Source organism: Elgaria multicarinata, chromosome 11 (genome assembly GCF_023053635.1).
Source record: "Elgaria multicarinata webbii isolate HBS135686 ecotype San Diego chromosome 11, rElgMul1.1.pri, whole genome shotgun sequence".
Lineage (NCBI taxonomy): Eukaryota > Metazoa > Chordata > Lepidosauria > Squamata > Anguidae > Elgaria > Elgaria multicarinata.
In genome coordinates, this window is record NC_086181.1 from 43,926,525 (window position 1) to 43,944,241 (window position 17,717).

The 17,717-nt window shown below is 48.9% G+C and overlaps 1 protein-coding gene across 1 annotated transcript in view; it reads right to left on the minus strand.

Annotated features, from left to right (window-relative positions):
• Positions 1–2,502: 2,502 nt before the first annotated feature.
• EMC9 (ER membrane protein complex subunit 9) overlaps positions 2,503–17,717 on the minus strand; it is a 106,637-nt gene continuing 91,422 nt past the window's right edge. Inside the window, exon 7 of the mRNA XM_063137967.1 lies at positions 2,503–2,515. The gene's annotated coding sequence lies outside the window, so the exon portion shown is untranslated. The remainder of the gene's footprint in view (positions 2,516–17,717) is intronic.

Sequence of the window (17,717 nt, forward strand, 5' to 3'; positions counted from 1 at the left end):
CACACTGGCGAATGTTGACTTTGGCCAATGAAGAGATTGTCAATATTCGCCAGTGAACGCTGACAATCTCTCATTTCTAGAGTGACCGTACGGAAAGGAGGACAGGGCTTCTGTATCTTTAACAGTTGCATAGAAAGGGGCATTTCAGCAGGCGTCATTTGTATGCATGCAGCACCTGGTGAAATTCCATCTTCATTGCAACAATTAAAGGAGCTATACTAGAGTGACCAGATTTAAAAGAGGGCAGGGCACCTGCAGCTTTAACTGTTGTGATGAAGAGGGAATTTCACCAGGTTCTCCATATATACAAATGACACCTGCTGAAACTCCCTTTTCTATACAACTGTTAAAAGATATGGGAGCCCTGTCCTCCTTTCCGTATGGTCACCCTACCAAAGGATCTGGGGGAAAGAAGGTGGGTCCATCTGGTGAATCCCAGAGGGCCAGAATGGGCCACCAAATAAGATGGATTTGCCCCCGTGTCTGAGGTTCAACACCTCAGAATCCAGCTAGACCTGGCCCACCTAGTTATTTTATAGCAGCCCTGTTCAGACAACACACTAAACCATCATGGTTGAGCATTTTGAGCTAAACATTATGGCTTAGCGTGTCGCGTGAACCATGACTTAGTGTGTCGTATGAATCATTCCTAACCATGGTGGCTACATAACTACAGTTTAAACACACAGGGTTAGCAGCCTAACCGTGGCTTAGCGTGTTGTCTGAACTGGCCCAGTACAGACCCAGCCGATGATGGCTCACGAGGAACCCTGATTTGATGTGACGTGTTCGGTTAAATTTCTGAATTGGTGGTCTCTTCGTTTTAATGGAGAGTCAGCCAGCAAGCCCTTGAATCGTGAGGGAAGAATCTTATCTAACCTGTTGTCTGTGGAGGCCGGTGTTTCTCTGGAGTTGGAATTCGTTCCCTGGACTGGGACCCAGGTGGGGGATAGGCGCCTTATAGGCAGGAGCACCCAGAATGGGGATGAGCGCTTCAGGGGTCATAAATGAGAGAAATAAAACCACCAAATGGTCCAGAATGCTGGCTGGGGAATGCTGAGAGTTGTAGGACTTTTTGTGGTCTAAAACATGCAGAGGATTGCATCTTTAATGTCTCCTGGCTTTCTTGGTCTAGGGTTCACCTGTCTTAATTTGAAGCTAAGCGTTGTCAATGAACATAATTGGAGACCAGTGACATCACAGGCCAGAATCCTGCCATAACTCCCCAAGTGGCCCACCAGTGGGCATGAAGCCCTCTATGCTCCTGCCCCCACCCCACAGTAACTGATATTCAAAGGTAGACTTCACTGAACATGGAGATCCCATTTAGGCATCATGACTCATCATTCCACCCTTCGTGAATCTGGCAAAGATCCCTTTGGAAGGCATCTGAGTCACCGTTCCACAACCTGTCGTGGGGAGTTCCATCAGTGAATTTTGGGGTTGGAGTAGATCCAGGTTACATTAGCTGAACTTCATTCATTCATTACATTTCTATACTGCCCAACAGCCAAAGCTCTCTGGGCGGTTTACGGCATGATAAAACATAACTTTGACCTTTCAACAGCCTGCTGTGACCAATTTGCCCAACACTTTGCAGACAAAATCGCTTGGATCTGCTCTGACTTGGATGCTATTGTTGTTACAGACCCAGTGGATGTAACTTTGGCACCTGCAGCTGAAACTCTCCCCACGGCCTGAGTTCGATCCCAGCGGAAGCTGGTTTCAGGCAGCCGGCTTGGGTCGACTCAGCCTTCCATCCTCCCGAGGTCGGTAAAATGAGTACCCAGTTAGCTGGGGGAAAGGTAATAACGGCCGGGGAAGGCAACGGCAAACCACCCCGCTATAAGGCCTGCCAAGAAAACGTCAGCGAAAGCTGGCGTCCCTCCAAGGGTCAGTAATGACTCAGTGCTTGCACGAGAGGTTCCTTTCCTTTTCCCTGTCCAGTATTATTGGATACCTTTCAATTTGCACAGTCCGATGATGTGGACAGGGTCCTTGGATTGGTGAGAGCCACCACGTATATACTAGATCCTTGCCCTTCCTGGCTTATAAAAGCTGCCGGGGGGGACTGGCTGAGTGGGTAAGCGGAGTGGTCAATGCCTCCCTTCGCCAAGGTAGGGTCCCAGCCTGCTTGAAGGAGGCAGTGGTAAGACCCACACTGAAAAAGCCCTCCTTGGCCCCCACTGTATTGGATAACTACCGGCCAGTCTCCAACATCCCATTTTTGGGCAAGGTATTGGGGCGTGTGGTGGCCTCCCAACTCCAGGGATTCCTGGATGAGACGGATTATCTAGATCCATTTCAATCTGGCTTCAGGCCTGGTTATGGGACAGAAACAGCTTTGGTCGCCTTGGTGGATGATCTTTGCCGGGAACTGGATAGGGGAAGTGTGTCCCTGCTGGTTCTGCTGGACCTCTCAGCGGCGTTCGATACCATCGACCATGGTATCCTTCTGGGCCGCCTTGCTGGGATGGGTCTTGGAGGCACTGTTTTGCAGTGGCTCCATTCCTTCCTGGATGGATGGACCCAGAAGGTGGTACTGGGGGACTCCTGTTCGACTCCTTGGCCATTGGCCTGTGGAGTCCCTCAGGGCTCTGTTTTGCTATTTAACATTTAAATATGCTATTTAACATTTACATGAAACCGTTGGGAGAGGTTATCCGGAGTTGTGGGGTGCGGTTCCACCAGTACGCTGATGACACCCAACTCTACTACTCCTTTCCACCCAGTTCCAAGGAAGCGGTTTCTGTGCTAAACTGGTGTCTGTTGGCAGTAATGGACTGGATGAGGGTGAACAAATTGAAGCTTAATCCAGACAAGACAGAGGTGCTCCTGGTCAGTCGAAAGGCAGATCAGGGAATAGGGATTCAGCTTGTGCTGGATGGGGTTACACTCCCCCTGAAGACACAGGTCCGCAGCTTGGGTGTACTTCTGGATTCAGCCCTGAGCCTGGATGCCCAGGTTTCGGCGGTGGCCAGGAGTGCATTTGCACTGTTCAAGCTAGTGCACCAGATGCGCCCGTTCCTTGAGATGTCGGACCTGGCCACGGTGGCACATGCCTTAGTTACATCCCGATTGGATTACTGTAACCCGCTCTACGTGGGGCTGCCTTTGAAGAGTGTTCGGAAACTCCAGCTGGTTCAAAGAGCTGCAGCCAGATTGTTGAAGGGGGCTGGTTACAGGGAGCAGACAACTCCCCTGTTAAAACAACTCCACTGGCTTCCGGTCTGTTTCCGGGCACAATTCAAAGTGCTGGTTATGACCTATAAAGCTCTATATGGTTCGGGTCCAGGTTATTTGAAAGAACGTATTCTCCCTTATGAGCCTGCCCGTGCTTTGAGGTCTTCTGGAGAAGCCCTTCTTTCCATCCCACCATCTTCACAGGCGCGCTTGGTGGGAACATGGGAGAGGGCCTTCTTGGTGGCTGCTCCAGTGCTCTGGAACTCTCTTCCCGGGGAAGTGAGACTGGCTCCCTCCTTAATGGGCTTTCGGAAGCAGGCTAAAACTTTTTTGTTCCAGCAGGCCTTTGGAGAATAATCCAGCCCTCCATCTATGTTAATGTCTTATAATTTTGTTTTGTATTTTAAACATTTATGTCCCGTCCCCCCTATGTATGTTTTAAATTTTGTAAGGCTGCCTTGAGGCCCAGCATTGGGCAAAAGGTGGGATACAAATTATTGTTGTTGTTGTTATTATTATTATTATTATTATTATTATTATTATTATTATTATTATACGTACAATTTGTTTGAAACAGTTTGAAACAGTTAAAAACAATTTACAGTAAAGCTACCAGGACCCGAGAAAAAACTAACGTTAAATAGTCCCATCGTATGCCATCAAATACCTGGGAGTAGAGGAAAGTCTTAACCTGGCACCAAAAATATGACAATGTTGACGCCCAGGGGACCTCACTAGGGAGCGCTTTCCACAATTGCAGGGGGGGGGCAACACCGAGAAGCCCCTGTTGCATGTTGCCATCCTCAGAATCTCCCGTGGAGGAGGCCATCAGATGTTGATCGCAGTATATGGGTAGGTTCATACTATTGAAGACAATGGAGCAAACGTGTCCTAACTTAACTTAAGCGCCTCTGATTCCATTGAGAATTAAGTTCAGCTAATTTAGGCCTAATCTACACCAAGCAGGATATTCCACTATCAAAACGGTATGAAAGCGGTATATAAAAGGTAGGAGCCACACTACTGCTTTATAACGGTATTGAAGTGCACTGACAACTGTTAGGGCCCAAGGTAGGGTGACTATATGAAAAGGAGGACAGGGCTCTTGTATCAGTTGCATAGAAAAGGGAATTTCAGCAGGTGTCATTTGTATATATGGAGAACCTGGTGAAATTCCCTCTTCATCACAGCAGTTAAAGCTGCAGGAGCTATACTAGAGTGACTAGATTTAAAAGAGGGCAGGGCTCCTGCAGCTTTAACTGTTGGGATGAAGAGGGAATTTCACTAGGTTCTCCATATATACAAAGGACACCTGCTGAAATTCCCTTTTCAATACAACTGTTAAAGATACAGGAGCCCTGTCCTCCTTTTCATATAGTCACCCTAGCCCAAGGACATATTCCATATACCACTTTCATACCGCTAGATCCAGCTTGGTGTGGCTTCTGCCTTTTATATACTGCTTTCATAGTGCAATATCCTGCTTGGTGTCGATGAGGCCTTAGTCTGGTCCCACCTGTAGGTCTTGTACAAAGAAAGACTGTCTTTTATCTGTCCTGAGCCAATGGCCAACCTATTTCATCAGATGATTCCAATTTCTCGTGTGATGAAGGGAGCCACTTTGCATCATTTTATAAACCTCGATCGTATCCCCCTTGATCGGGCTAGGCAAAAATACTACAAGGAGTGCCCCTGAGCACATGCAGAGTGCCCACAGCGAGTCCTCAACCACCCCACTGCCTGCTGAAGGAGAGGGTGGCTTTCAGGTCACGCTGGAACATTGGCACCAGTTACTGCTGCTATCAGTTTTCGTTCTTTCTGGACAAGACCCCAAGGCCTTGAACGACTACATAACAGGCAGAAATTCAACAGGCACAGCCATTCACCTATGGGCGGGGGCGGGGGCGGGGGGGGGGAAGCAACCCTACCAGCCACCTACCCTTTTAGAAAGGAAGCGGTGGGATAGCGCTGCCTCTTTTGATGCCTCGGTTTCCCATTTGCCAGAAAGAATTTATGGCTGCTTTTTCATGCTTCCTCCCCAGGGACCCAAGATGGAGAGTGCATTAAAAGATGCTAAGTTCCTTGTGTATAGTACAGAAGTGGGGCAGGGATGGAGCAGAGGTGGGGGTGGAGATGGGGGAGAGAAAGTAGATTCCTGCATCCTTTCCCCCCCCCCCCTCCTTGTTCTTTTCCTTCTCCCTTGATAAGAAACATCTCTTTGCAAAGTAAGGGACCAAAATGCTTGTCTTTACTTATTTATGGAGAGTGCCCGGTTGCATACGTGGCTGCCAGAGCTGGGAGCTAGCTTGGCGTGCGCAGTCACGCAATGCTGATTAAGGGTACTGCTGAATGCCCCTCTCCCCGTGACTGTCGGGATCATAATTTAGGGTTAGGAAGGAAAGGGGGAGTTCTAAGCAACAGTTTGAGTCAGACCTTAGCGTCCCGCCCCGCTGGATTTTCATCCATAGGGCCCTGCGGAGGTTGCGATCCAAACGACACTACCTCTGAGCATGCACAGAGGGGGGCTTCCCTCACCCCATGGCGGCCACAAGCAGTTTCCCCTGGGGATTAATTTCTAAAACGGAACGGCCAGGTTTGGCCTGTTTTTAGAAGGCCGGGTTTCCTAAGCGAGGCTGGAGCACGTCTCGTCTTGTGGTTTTCTTCCATTGTGGTATTCCCTCATGTTTGATTTGTGGTGGCGTCTCAGAAACTCTATTCATCTGCTGGTGATGTGTGGTTGCTTCTTTCTTTCTTTTTGGCGCTGAGATGCTTTCATGTCCGAAAACTGAACGTGCAATGAGAGTGAAATGGTTTTTAAATGAAGTGGGTCCATTTCTTAAAAAGACAAGGTCTGGACCTCCCCACCTCCCCTTATCCTAGTTGGAAGCTCTCCCCACAATCTCAGGCTTCTGGGCGTAGTAGCGGCTGTTACTCCGGAATGCGCTTTGTACATGCTCAGAGGCACCCTGGACATGATCACACTGTTCTAGCCATTCCACCACTGAGCCTCTCTAAGCGCTGGAATCGGGCAAATCCTGGCTCGAACCGGCTCACTTTCCCAGGGCAGCTGGAGCGATTTGCTCTGCCCACCCGCCGGCTGACACGTACCAGATTGGATTCACTGTTGTGCTGAGTCGTGCGCCGCGGAACCGGCAGCCTCAGCGAAATCGGTGTCCCCAGGCTGTACGGTGATTACATGGGAGTTTTCCACAGCCCTGCTCTCTGCATGAGTTCCTTCTCAAAAAATTCCTTGTGGTTTAAGAAGAGGCTGTTTATCAAACCAATGTCTTGTGAAGTAGAGCGAGAGATGATACCTTTTTGATTAGTGGTTTGGAGACTGGCAGATGATGACATCCTTCAAAGATTGCCGTTATCCCTACCTACCGTTATCCATGCTCTTCCACAGTGGGGTCTATTAGCCACCTTTAAAAGCATGCTCAGTGTTTCCCTATGTGTTTGGTGTTGCCTAGCTTTTCTGCAGTTTTGCAAATGGAATTCGAACAGAATGCTCTGTTCTCTCAGGACAAAGTTAACCCAGTGGGACCACTGTAGACGTACAAATGGGTGCCTGCACTGCAGACCAGTCTCAACTGAGACTCCTCAGCCCCCTCTGTAATCCCTAGGATTCTTTGGGGGCAGCCCTGAAGTTTAAACCAGTATCAAACCAATATGTATGTTTGGAGTGCAGATGCAGCATAAGAGAGTGTCCTCCACCAGGCTTCCCAGAATCCTCTGCGGCATATAGGACATAAGAATATAAGAAGTGCCATGCTGGATCAGACCAAGGGTCCATCTAGACCAGCACTCTGTTCACACAGTGGCCAACCAGCCATCAGCCAAGGATGAACAAGCAGGACATGGTGCAACAGCACCCTCCCACCCATGTTCCCCGGCAACTGGTGCACACAGGCTTACTGCCTCGAATACTGGAGATAGCACACAACCCTCAGGGCTAGTAGTCATTGATAGCCTTTGCCTCCAGGAATTTATCCAACCCCCTTTTAAAGCCATCCAAATTGGTGGCCATCACTACATCTTGTGGTAGTCATAGAATCATAGAATAGTAGAGTTGGTAGGGGCCTATAAGGCCATCAAGTCCAACCCCCTGCTCAATGCAGGAATCCACCCTAATGCATACCAGACAGATGGTTGGGTATGCTTTAGGGTGGATTCCATAATTTAGTGAGTTCCATAATTTAACTATGCGGTGTGTGAAGAAGTCCTTCCTTTTATTTGTCCTGGATCTCCCACCCATCAGTTTCGTGGGATGACCCGTTGGGTTCTAATATTTTGAGAGAGGGAGAAAAATGTCTCCCTATCCGCATTCTCCCCACCATGCATAATTTTGTACGCCTCTATCATGTCTCCCCTTAGCCTCCTTTTTTCCAAGCGAAACAATTCCAGTTGGGCTTTGCCAGCGGGCAAATAAATGGGAAATGGGTTTCCCAAGTGCTTTGTGTTCTCCCAGATCTTCAGCGGTGAGAACCTTTCTAGAGTCAATTTCCCCTGGAGAAAATAAGCATTAACACAAGACTGGAAAGCCTACTCTGGCTTTTACAGGAAATTCCCTCTCTGAGTCTGTTCAGCACCCAGGCATTAAGACATTAAACGTTGATGGCTGCCTCCATCCACCAGGCATTGAACGCTCGGTGATTCATAAATAGTATTGATTTGTCTCCCTAATGTTCCATTTTGAATGAGGAACTGGCGTGTGCGTGTGGGTAGACCGTAGGGTGCGGGGTGGGGTGGGTGGATTTTAATATGGCTTCCACAGCAGGGCAACGCGTTGGGAGATTTGCATTTGGGGAATGGGTGGAGTATTGCTGTGTCAGCCCCAGATGCGAGATGCAAAGATGGCATCTTTTTTTATGTTTTGGTATTATCATCACTTATATTGCTTGCGTCTGCGTCTCCCAGATGGCATTATGAATTCTTGCAACCGTGGAATTTATAATTATGTTCCTGCGCTGCTCATTAGCTCGTCTGATATTTGTTAGCTCCGTGTCTGAGGAAGCGGAGGTCAAAAGAGAAGTGGGTAAAAAGGAGCACCAATCATCTCTTCTTTAAACCCGCTCACACCAGTATCACCTCAGTGGTGCGAAGAAAACAAAAGTGTGAGCTCGTCCACGCTTTCCTGGAAATGATCCCGCCAGGTCTATAGCCCTGCTCTCTCCAAGGGTGGCTGTTTTGCAGGGAGGGGGGGGGGGAACGCTCTGCACATGTTTGGTGTCTCTTCTTTACCAGCACATCAGATGTCCTAGCCTCTTGGGGCAAGGCTTGAACATCCAATTTAAGTCCGGGGGCAGGGAATCAGCTAATGGTATCTCCTAGGCCAGCCTTCCTCAACCTGGGGCGCTCCAGATGTATTGGACTGCATCTCCCAGAATGCCCCAGCCAGGCTGGGGCATTCTGGGAGTTGTAGTCCAACACATCTGGAGCGCCCCAGGTTGAGGAAGGCTGTACCTAGGCCAATTTTTTAAAAAAAACCTGACCTCCCCTGTTGGAATTAAGTGGAGACCCGGGTTCAAATCTCTGCTCAGAGAGAAAAAGCTTGTTGTAAAACTTTGGGCCAGTCCCTCTCTCTCAGCCTAGACAACCTGACAGGCGTTTCATGAGAATAAGAGGAAAGGTGAGCATGTATGCGACCCGACTGCCCTTTGGAGGACAAAAAATGTTTATCGATACATCCCTGTTGCAGAGCCGGGAGAAGGGGAAGCAGCATGGCCCTGGTTGCTAGGCAACCAGTTGGGCCTGGTTGGCAGCCATAGGCCTCCACTGCGCCTCACTGCCCTGTTTGCTGGGCCAGGAGACGAGGGGTGGTGCTGAGCCCCATGGTTGCTAGGCAACCATAGGATGCTGCATCTTCCATCCCACCTTGGGTGCAGGAACACATTCCTGGCAGGCGCTGAGTGCTCTGGCCCTCGCACCCTTCTGCTAGCCTGGCACAATGGTCATTTTGGACTAGCACAACGGGAACAGCTTAGCTAAATGTCTTGATACTTGGAGGGAGCTCAATTGGCCGCTGTGCGCCACGGGAAACGTCCTGCAAGGGAAAAAAATCATTGAGGGGCCGCGGCAGACCGCTCTGAATCCCTGCCCAGTATGAGTGCCGCATTGCAGCGAGCAAAGGGGGGAAACCCGAAGCGAATTCGCACTCGAGTCAGCTTTCCTCATCAGGCACAACGCCCTCTGGGTGGCCACAGGCCAGTCGGGTTCTTTTGGCTGAACCCACCTCGCAGGGGTGTTGTGAGGATAAAATGGGGAAACAGCTACCTACGTCACCCTCAGCTCCTTTAGAGATAAATCAGAGAAAGGAATTATTTAAGGAGAGCAGGGGTAGGTACTTCCAGATCTTTTGGCCAATCATTCCCATGATCCCTCACCTTTGGCTATGTTGCTAGGGTTGATGGGAATTATAGGCCAAAACATATGTTCAAGTGCCGCCCCCTGAAGCCGACGGTCACTGCCACAAATCCAAGCAAGCAACTCGTCCCAAAAAACTAAAGCAGTTTTAACTGCGACGCCAATTGACAATTTTCCAGCTGCTCTTCATGTGCTCCAAGCTGTATCCATATGTGTATGTGTTGCAATGATTTGTGGATTGAGCAATAAACATATTGTTCATAGAATCATAGAATAGCAGAGTTGGAAGGGGCCTACAAGGCCATCGAGTCCAACCCCCTGCTCAATGCAGGAATCCACCCTAAAGCATCCCTGACAGATGGTTGTCCAGCTGCCTCTTGAAGGCCTCTAGTGTGGGAGAGCCCACAACCTCCCTAGGTAACTGATTCCATTGTCGCACTGCTCTAACAGTCAGGAAGTTTTTCCTGATGTCCAGCTGGAATCTGGCTTCCTTTAACTTGAGTCCGTTATTCCGTGTCCTGCACTCTGGGAGGATCGAGAAGAGATCCTGGCCCTCCTCTGTGTGACAACCTTTTAAGTATTTGAAGAGTGCTCTCATGTCTCCCCTCCATCTTCTCTTCTCCAGGCTAAACATGCCCAGTTGTTTCAGTCTCTCTTCATAGGGCTTTGTTTCCAGACCCCTGATCATCCTGGTTGCCCTCCTCTGAACACGCTCCAGCTTGTCTGCATCCTTCTTGAATTGTGGAGCCCAGAACTGGACGCAGTACTCTCGATGAGGCCTAACCAGGGCCGAATAGAGAGGAACCAGTACCTCACGCGATTTGGAAGCTATACTTCTATTAATGCAGCCCAAAATAGCATTGGCCTTTCTTGCAGCCATAGCGCACTGTTGGCTCATATTCAGCTTGCAATCTACAACAATTCCAAGATCCTTCTCGCTTGTAGTATTGCTACAAACAAGAAGGATCGTTCGTATTGTTGTTACACATATGGGCAGGGCTTAAAGCAGTCTTTCCTAACCTGGGGAACCACTGGATGTGTTGGGACTACACCTCCCATAATCCCCCAGCTAGCTATGCCTCTCTGGCCTCGTGCAGTCTGCCTTTCCCTCACTGCTGAATAAACGTAGCCTCATCTCTAGAAGATGTGGCGTCCAGGCAGGCAGGCTGGCTTGTGTCGGAAGCGTCTCTTTTGAGAAACTGACATCCATGAGGACTAGAAGTATTAAACCAGGGTGGGGGAAAGAAAAGTAAGAAACCAGAGATTCTCCCATTTCTGCCTAAACTGATATGGGCCATATTCTCCACGACAGACGTCATCCTGAACGGTAATAGTCCTTAATCTTTGTAAATCGCCCAGAAAGCTTCAGGTATGCGGTGGTATATAAATGTAATTATTATTATTAATGATGATGATGATGATGGTGATGATGATGATGATGGCAGTGGGGGTGTAAGAGGGCTGATATCCTAGATAGAGCAGTTGTCCGCCTGCCCCCCATTTCAGAATACGTAGATGGAATTCTCCTCTTCAACACGGATTCTGCAGGAATTCTGCTGTCCTATCTGTCTCCCCTGATCCAGCTCTGTTCCCCCCCCCCCCCTTGCTGCAATGATCAACGTGCCAGTCCAACGAGGAAGCTCCATATTTGGGACACTGACAGGGGGAATGCAGAAGAGCAAAACAAACCAACCCGCGCACGCCACCACTTCTCCCTTTCAACAGAAGCGGCGTGGCGGAGGAAGCCGAGGATGCATTTCAAGGCCTCTGTGATGTGCATTGCAGTCAATTCATCTCTCCCCCCCCCCACCCCGCGGGTGCCAGTATGTCCTAAAAAACGGGCTGGGAGGGGAGAGAGATTAATTACGGGGATATTGGTTGAGAGGATAGAGGGCGAAGATGGGATTATTGGCTACACGGCGCCTATGGAGAGCAGAGCTCTTTCCCTCTCTCTCCCGGCCTATGAGAAACCCAGGCACAATGCCAGCCATGGCTGGAGGCCAGATTTGCAAGCAAAACCCACGCTTTGCCATCGCAACCCACAGCGCTCTGCTGAAATACATGAGAGCGGGGCTGGGATATTGTGGGGGCGAGGGAGGGACAGCCTGGAAACCCTCTTCTCCTGTACCCCCCACCCCTACCCACCCAGCTGCAGCATCGGTTCACCTGGGCACCATAGAAATTGCGCTTAGCAATCACATCTAATTGCTAATGATCTACTTCTCCTCCTTGGGAATCTTTTTTGTTTTTTTAAAGAAGCCACAGGGGTGGTGGTAAAACAGAGATGCATGGTCTTAATTAGGATGATGGGTTGGGGAATAAGGCATGGGGAGCAGAGAATCCGGACTGGAAGATGTCGGGCTAGGAAAGACCGCCAAGGTGCCGCCACTTACGGAGTCCTCTTTTCTGTCGTCAGAAAAGAGGAAATGTGCCACCCAAAAAGAGGACACCCATTTGAGAACGTTGGTTACTGGGTGGATTAAAAGTATAATAAATAAATGTGCATTACATTTGCATATGCATGCATACATGCACATTTAGAAATAATAACTATAATTTTAATAGAAATACAATGTGTCTCACTACAGTGGAGAAGGGTGACCAGGTGCTGTCCATGTGTTCACTGTGGATGGACATCTTAATATAATTATTATTATTATTATTATTATTATTATTATTATTATTATTATTATTATTTCTTACCCGCCTCTCCACTTGGATCGAAGCGGGGAACTACAGTGTTTTGGGCTCTCCTTTCTGAATGTTGTTTATCTTTAAACTGGGCAGTCCTTCAAATAGAGGACTGATCTCCAAGGTCTGACAATGGGGATTCAGAGGTCTTGAAGAACCAGGCAAGGATTAAATGAGGGAGGAGAAGAGAGCTTCGGCTATTGGGCGGTATAAAAATCAAATAAATAAATAAATAAATAAATGCAGATGGCCACTCCCTCACACCACCCCTGCCAGACATTTGCAGCCTGACGCCACCTGCTTTGCTTGGGGTCTTTGCTGCTGTGCTGTGGTTTAAATTTACAAAGTAATCTTTTAACAGTCAAGGCAGAACTCCTCTGTGTTAAGGGTTCCTGACACTTATACAGAGTGTCGTGCCGGTTCAGAGCGTGATCCGAATGGTGCCCAGAATTCCTGTTAAGCCAAAGCAAAGACGTTGGGAGAGTTGCTCACTGATTTCCCATGTCATGAATTTTTATTTATTTAAAATATTTTTTAAAAAAACAAATCAAGCTCCTTAGCCAGCAAGGCTCCTAGACCCATTTACAATAAACCAGTTAAACAGGAGGGTCACTGCCCTCAGACTTACAATCTAAAAAGACACAACACACAAGGAAAAGCGTTCCGGAGGGAAAAGGAAAAACATTAAGCAGGGCAGGTGGAATGGCCCTGTTTTCCCTCTCATCTCCCTTGGTTACAGCCTCCTGGAATGGCTGCTGGTGGAGAAAGTTGAAGGAGGAGAAGCCTTCATGTGGGTGCTCTTCAAAGATGTGGCCATATTTGTGCACTTTTGGGAGCAGGGATCTGTTGGAAGACATATTGCAAGGGACTGTCTGGGCAACGGAGGGCCAACCTGGTTTGATCAGAGCAGCCAGCGAAGACTGGGGAACATGGGTATGATTTTGAGGGGCAGGATGAGGTGATCGTTTGATGGCATTTATTCCTCCTCAGCCCCCTAGCCTGGAGTGGCGGCTCCGGGCGAAGGCAAGAAAGCAAAACCTCGGAAGCGATCCCTGCGGGGGTGTAAGAACTGTGGGGCAGAAGCGCCAAGAAGCTTCGTTCAGACGCCAGGCCTCGGGAGGGCAGCCAAATTTCTGAAGCGGCCCTGCCGCGATCGAAAATCCGTGGCTTTGAGATATAATTACAGGCCTCGGCTGTAAAGAACTGAGACAGCAGGGGTGATTTTCTTGTCACCCGTTGGGAGAGCAAGGGGCGGCATTGGCCCAGCAGGGGGCACTGTGTTGATGCAGCACCCTATTGTCAGACTTGGCTGCTGCACCCATGCGCTGGCTGGCCTCCCAGCAGGTGTTCGGAGGGAGAAAAAGGGTGCCCTAGCAGCACCATCTCTCAGCAGGGAGGTTGAGGATGTTACAGGCGGATCTCTGTGGACCTGGAACTCCCGTTCTTGAAAGAAGCTGATTTATTGATCTCACCCCTGCGTCATGACCGGCTGAAATACCCCCCAAAGGGACAAGAGCATTTGTCTTGTGCCCAGTGGGGTTATCCTACACAGCTCTTGCCAACGTTTCCTCGCTGCCAGGGCTCCTCTGCTTTTTAAATGCAGCAGCAAGCATCAATTCAGCAGGTGAAGCGTGTTTGTTGCCGCAGCACGCTGGGAAAGAAGCCTCAGCCTGATAAATTTGCGGTGGCCACATATGTGTTAAAGGAGCCTGGGGGTGGGGGTGGGTTGAGAAAAGTCTCCGGGAGTTAAGTGTGAAGGGACAAAGGAGTAAGACAGATGAGGTGTGACTGAGGCCAGAATTAATCTGAGTCAGAATTCAGCCTTGGAACAAGTGCCTCTGAGCGTATGAAGAAGGCCTCTCTCTGTAACCATTGCCCAGGCATCTTTGAGACTGGAGAGGGGGAGGCGAGGGGGGGCATGGTTCATAGAATCATAGAATAGCAGAGTTGGAAGGGGCCTACAAGGCCATCGAGTCCAACCCCCTGCTCAATGCAGGAATCCACCCTAAAGCATCCCTAAAGCATTCCTCTGGTGAAGTGTGTGCCTCAGCATCTGTTAGTTCAAGAACATCATCGTCTTTATTCAGGCCCTGAGAGATCGTGCCATCCTTATTGTTGTTTTAAGGCTGTGGCTTTGCTTGTCTTTGGCTGCCCCCCTCTGTTCGGATTTGGCAACACCCTGTCTTATAAAAAGGTTAAAATGACAGCCGAATCTCTGGAGCCTTAGATTTTTATCCCCACAAACCTGAAGCTAGTTGTCATCCTAAACAGAGTAGGAAGTTAATCTGTTCATTTCAGACTAGAAGAGCCACAAATCTTTGGACTATTATTCATCTAAATGGCACGTTAAAAAAAATGTGCATGATTTTGCAAGCGTTATTTTCACACCCACCCTACAGCTTAGAGCAGTGGTTCCCAAAGTGGGCGGTACCGCCCCCTTGGGGGCGGTGGGATTGCATAGGGGGGCGTTAAGAGGCAAAGGGGCGGCAGGGGGGCGCTCGAGGTGGCCTTTTCCAAGAAGCACCTCTCCAGGTCTTAAAACCCAGGGACATTTTTATGGGAGAAGGTAGTTTGGTCCCAAGCCATATAGGGGAAGAATCCACACATGTATTAATACCGTTTAAGAAGAGTCCTTTTAACGGTGAATTGAAATGTTTCAAAAGCACTAAAACCATAATGAAGAGACATACCTGCTTGGTGTGCCCCGCCACGCCGGCTGCAAAACAGAGGCGTTGGCTCTCTTTTCCCTCCCTCCCTCGGCAAGCCTGCGGCGGGTGCTTTGGATTTTGAATAAATATTAAATTAATTGTTACTGTTTTGCATTTTATTGTTATTATCTTCCTTAGTGGGTTTCTGAAAGCCGCTATTCTGAATAATGATTTTTATAGTGTAGGGTAGGGGGGCACTGGGCATGAGTTTGTGGAACCAAGGGGGCGGTGACCTGAAAAAGTTAGGGAACCACTGGCCTAGAGGGTTAGTATCCCATCACTCAGAGCGGGGAAACTGAGGCCCACATGCCTTTCCCCAGATCCCCTGGTTAAGTCCACGGCTGGAGGGGACTTTGAGCCTAGATCTCTTGAGTTTCCATCCAGTTCTCTACCCATTGGATTAGATCCAGATCAGATTGTCAGGGCAAAAGGGGAAAGTCCTCTGTTCCACCACACAAAATTGACACAACTCCAGATGATTTTTCCTTTCCTTTTTTTTTTTTTTTTTTTTTGAAGGATCCTTTTATTATTTTAAAAATCCATGCATATCAGAAAATCGTCTTTCCTCACTTTTCCTCATTGTGCCACACCGGCTGAGAACTTGTCGTTCGTTTCACTTGGGAGAGGTGGAGAGCAGAAAAGTGAGATTTCAAAAATAAATAGTAGAAAATATTAGAAAGCTAACTGGGAAAAGTGAGCTGGGCGTGGGGTGAAGGTGGGGATAGATTCATGCTAAACACCGTGGCACGTCTGGGAAGGAGACCGCCACGTGTACAAAGACACAACCTTGTAACTGCCCCCTCCCAGAATACGCACACCCCAACTTTTGCATGCAAGCAAGCCACAAAACACTTTCCTAGACACAATCTCTCACACCTCGCGGACATTAAGAAACACACACACTTGAATGAGTGCACACACACACACACACACACAATCGCTCTTACACAGGCTCAACTGTGCACACGACTACATCGCAAAATCCATGTTCGAGTAATTCCTTTATTAGGTCACCAAAAACGGGCAAGCTTTCAAGATGTGCAGATCGCAAAACCTCTTTTCTCCCCCAGAGAAACCTTCCTGCCTGAGGATCCAGAAAACTTGCATTTCTCTTTTGTGACATTGAATTGGGCTAATAATAAAGGCATTACCCTAATACGGTTTTCTTTTCTCCTCATGGCTGACATGGGACCCCTCGCTTACACTGCTTTTTTGCTATGTGCTTCTGTGTGTGCCATTGTGCATCCCTCAAACTCCAAATCCTCTGATATACAATATCACGCCGAATTACAAGTATAGTTAACTCACAAGCGTGTGGTTACAATCGCACACACAATCACACACAGGCAGAGGGGCAACAGCTCTCCCCTCCCCAGCCTTACATGCACACGCGCACATACACATGTCATACATTCCATTCTGAACATGCATGCTCCGACGTTCGCAAGCACACGAAAATTCACACGCACACCTTTTTTCTTCTTCTATCGTAATAGGACCTGCCTTTTGTTATTGCTTAAAAATATAATTAATATAATTATCCCTTTGTGGGCGGTGGGGAAAGTGGACTTCTGAGATTTCCCAGAATTCCATTCTGGAGCTATTCCAGGGTGGCGTCTCCTTCTTCCACCCAGAGCCCGGTCGCCCTTTGATCTTTGGACTCTTGGAATAAGAAAGAGAGCAGAGAACAGCAGGTGGGTCTCTCTCTCAATCTCAATCTCTCTCTCTTTCTCTCTCTCTCTCTGTCTGACTTCAACAGCTAGGCATATGTTTGTTCACAGATGAGAATTTGAACCCCGGATGTCGGTGAAGCTGGAGAAATTAATGTGAGGGGAGAAGGGAAGTGGGGAATTTTGAAAATATTTTTTTATTGACGAGAGGAAGGCCCGAGATGGTGGCTCCTTTTTCGGAACAAAAGCATCACTGAGTTTCGCCTTTGAGACACTTTCTCCCCTCTTTGTTTTCCCCGACTGCTTCCTTTCCCCACAAAAAGTGTCCAAATCTCCACCGGGGTGGGGTGGGACGGCTATAGCAACACCATCCCCTGGCACAACACTCCAGCTCCACTGAGCTGTTTTGCTAGGACAGGGACCACTGTGGTGGTTGCTTAGCAACTGCAGCATGTGCTTCCTCCCCCCCCCAACCCAGTCTTTCCAGAAGGTTCTACCCATGGATGCTACGCGCCGCTGCCCCACGCTCTTGTCTGCCCCCTTCCCCTTACGTTTTTTCCCCCAGCTAGAAAAGCAGACCACTCGAACGGAAAGGCGATAGCCATGGGAGGCCTGCAAAGGAAGAACTACGAATGAACGCAAGAAGTTATTATTTTTTCTTCACACTTCCGTGCAGGGGAACCATGCCCGTGCTGCTGCAATAACACGCGACAGATACCCACGCACGGTTTCGCGCCGTAAAAGTCGGTTTTCCTACACAGGGTGGTGGAGGCTGGTGGAGGCTGGCGGCTCCGATGTCAGTGGGGCGTTGAATCCGCTCCAGGTTTCAGCCAGGTCTTTAAAGGAGCTGTCTGAGGTGCAGAGCAGGACTCCTTTAGAGGTCTGACTGGTCCGGATTGAAACCCGGAGTGGATTCACAGCCCCACTGACAATGAAACCACCTGCCTCCACTGGGCGGACCTAAGACAGGTGTGAAAAAAGGGGCATAGATCCGGATGGTGGGGAGCATGGATTCCCAAGCACCCAGAGCCAGCCTCAGTTGCCTTCCCAGACCCTGCAACGACACTGCTTTGGAGAGAAAATGGAAGCATGTGGAAACATC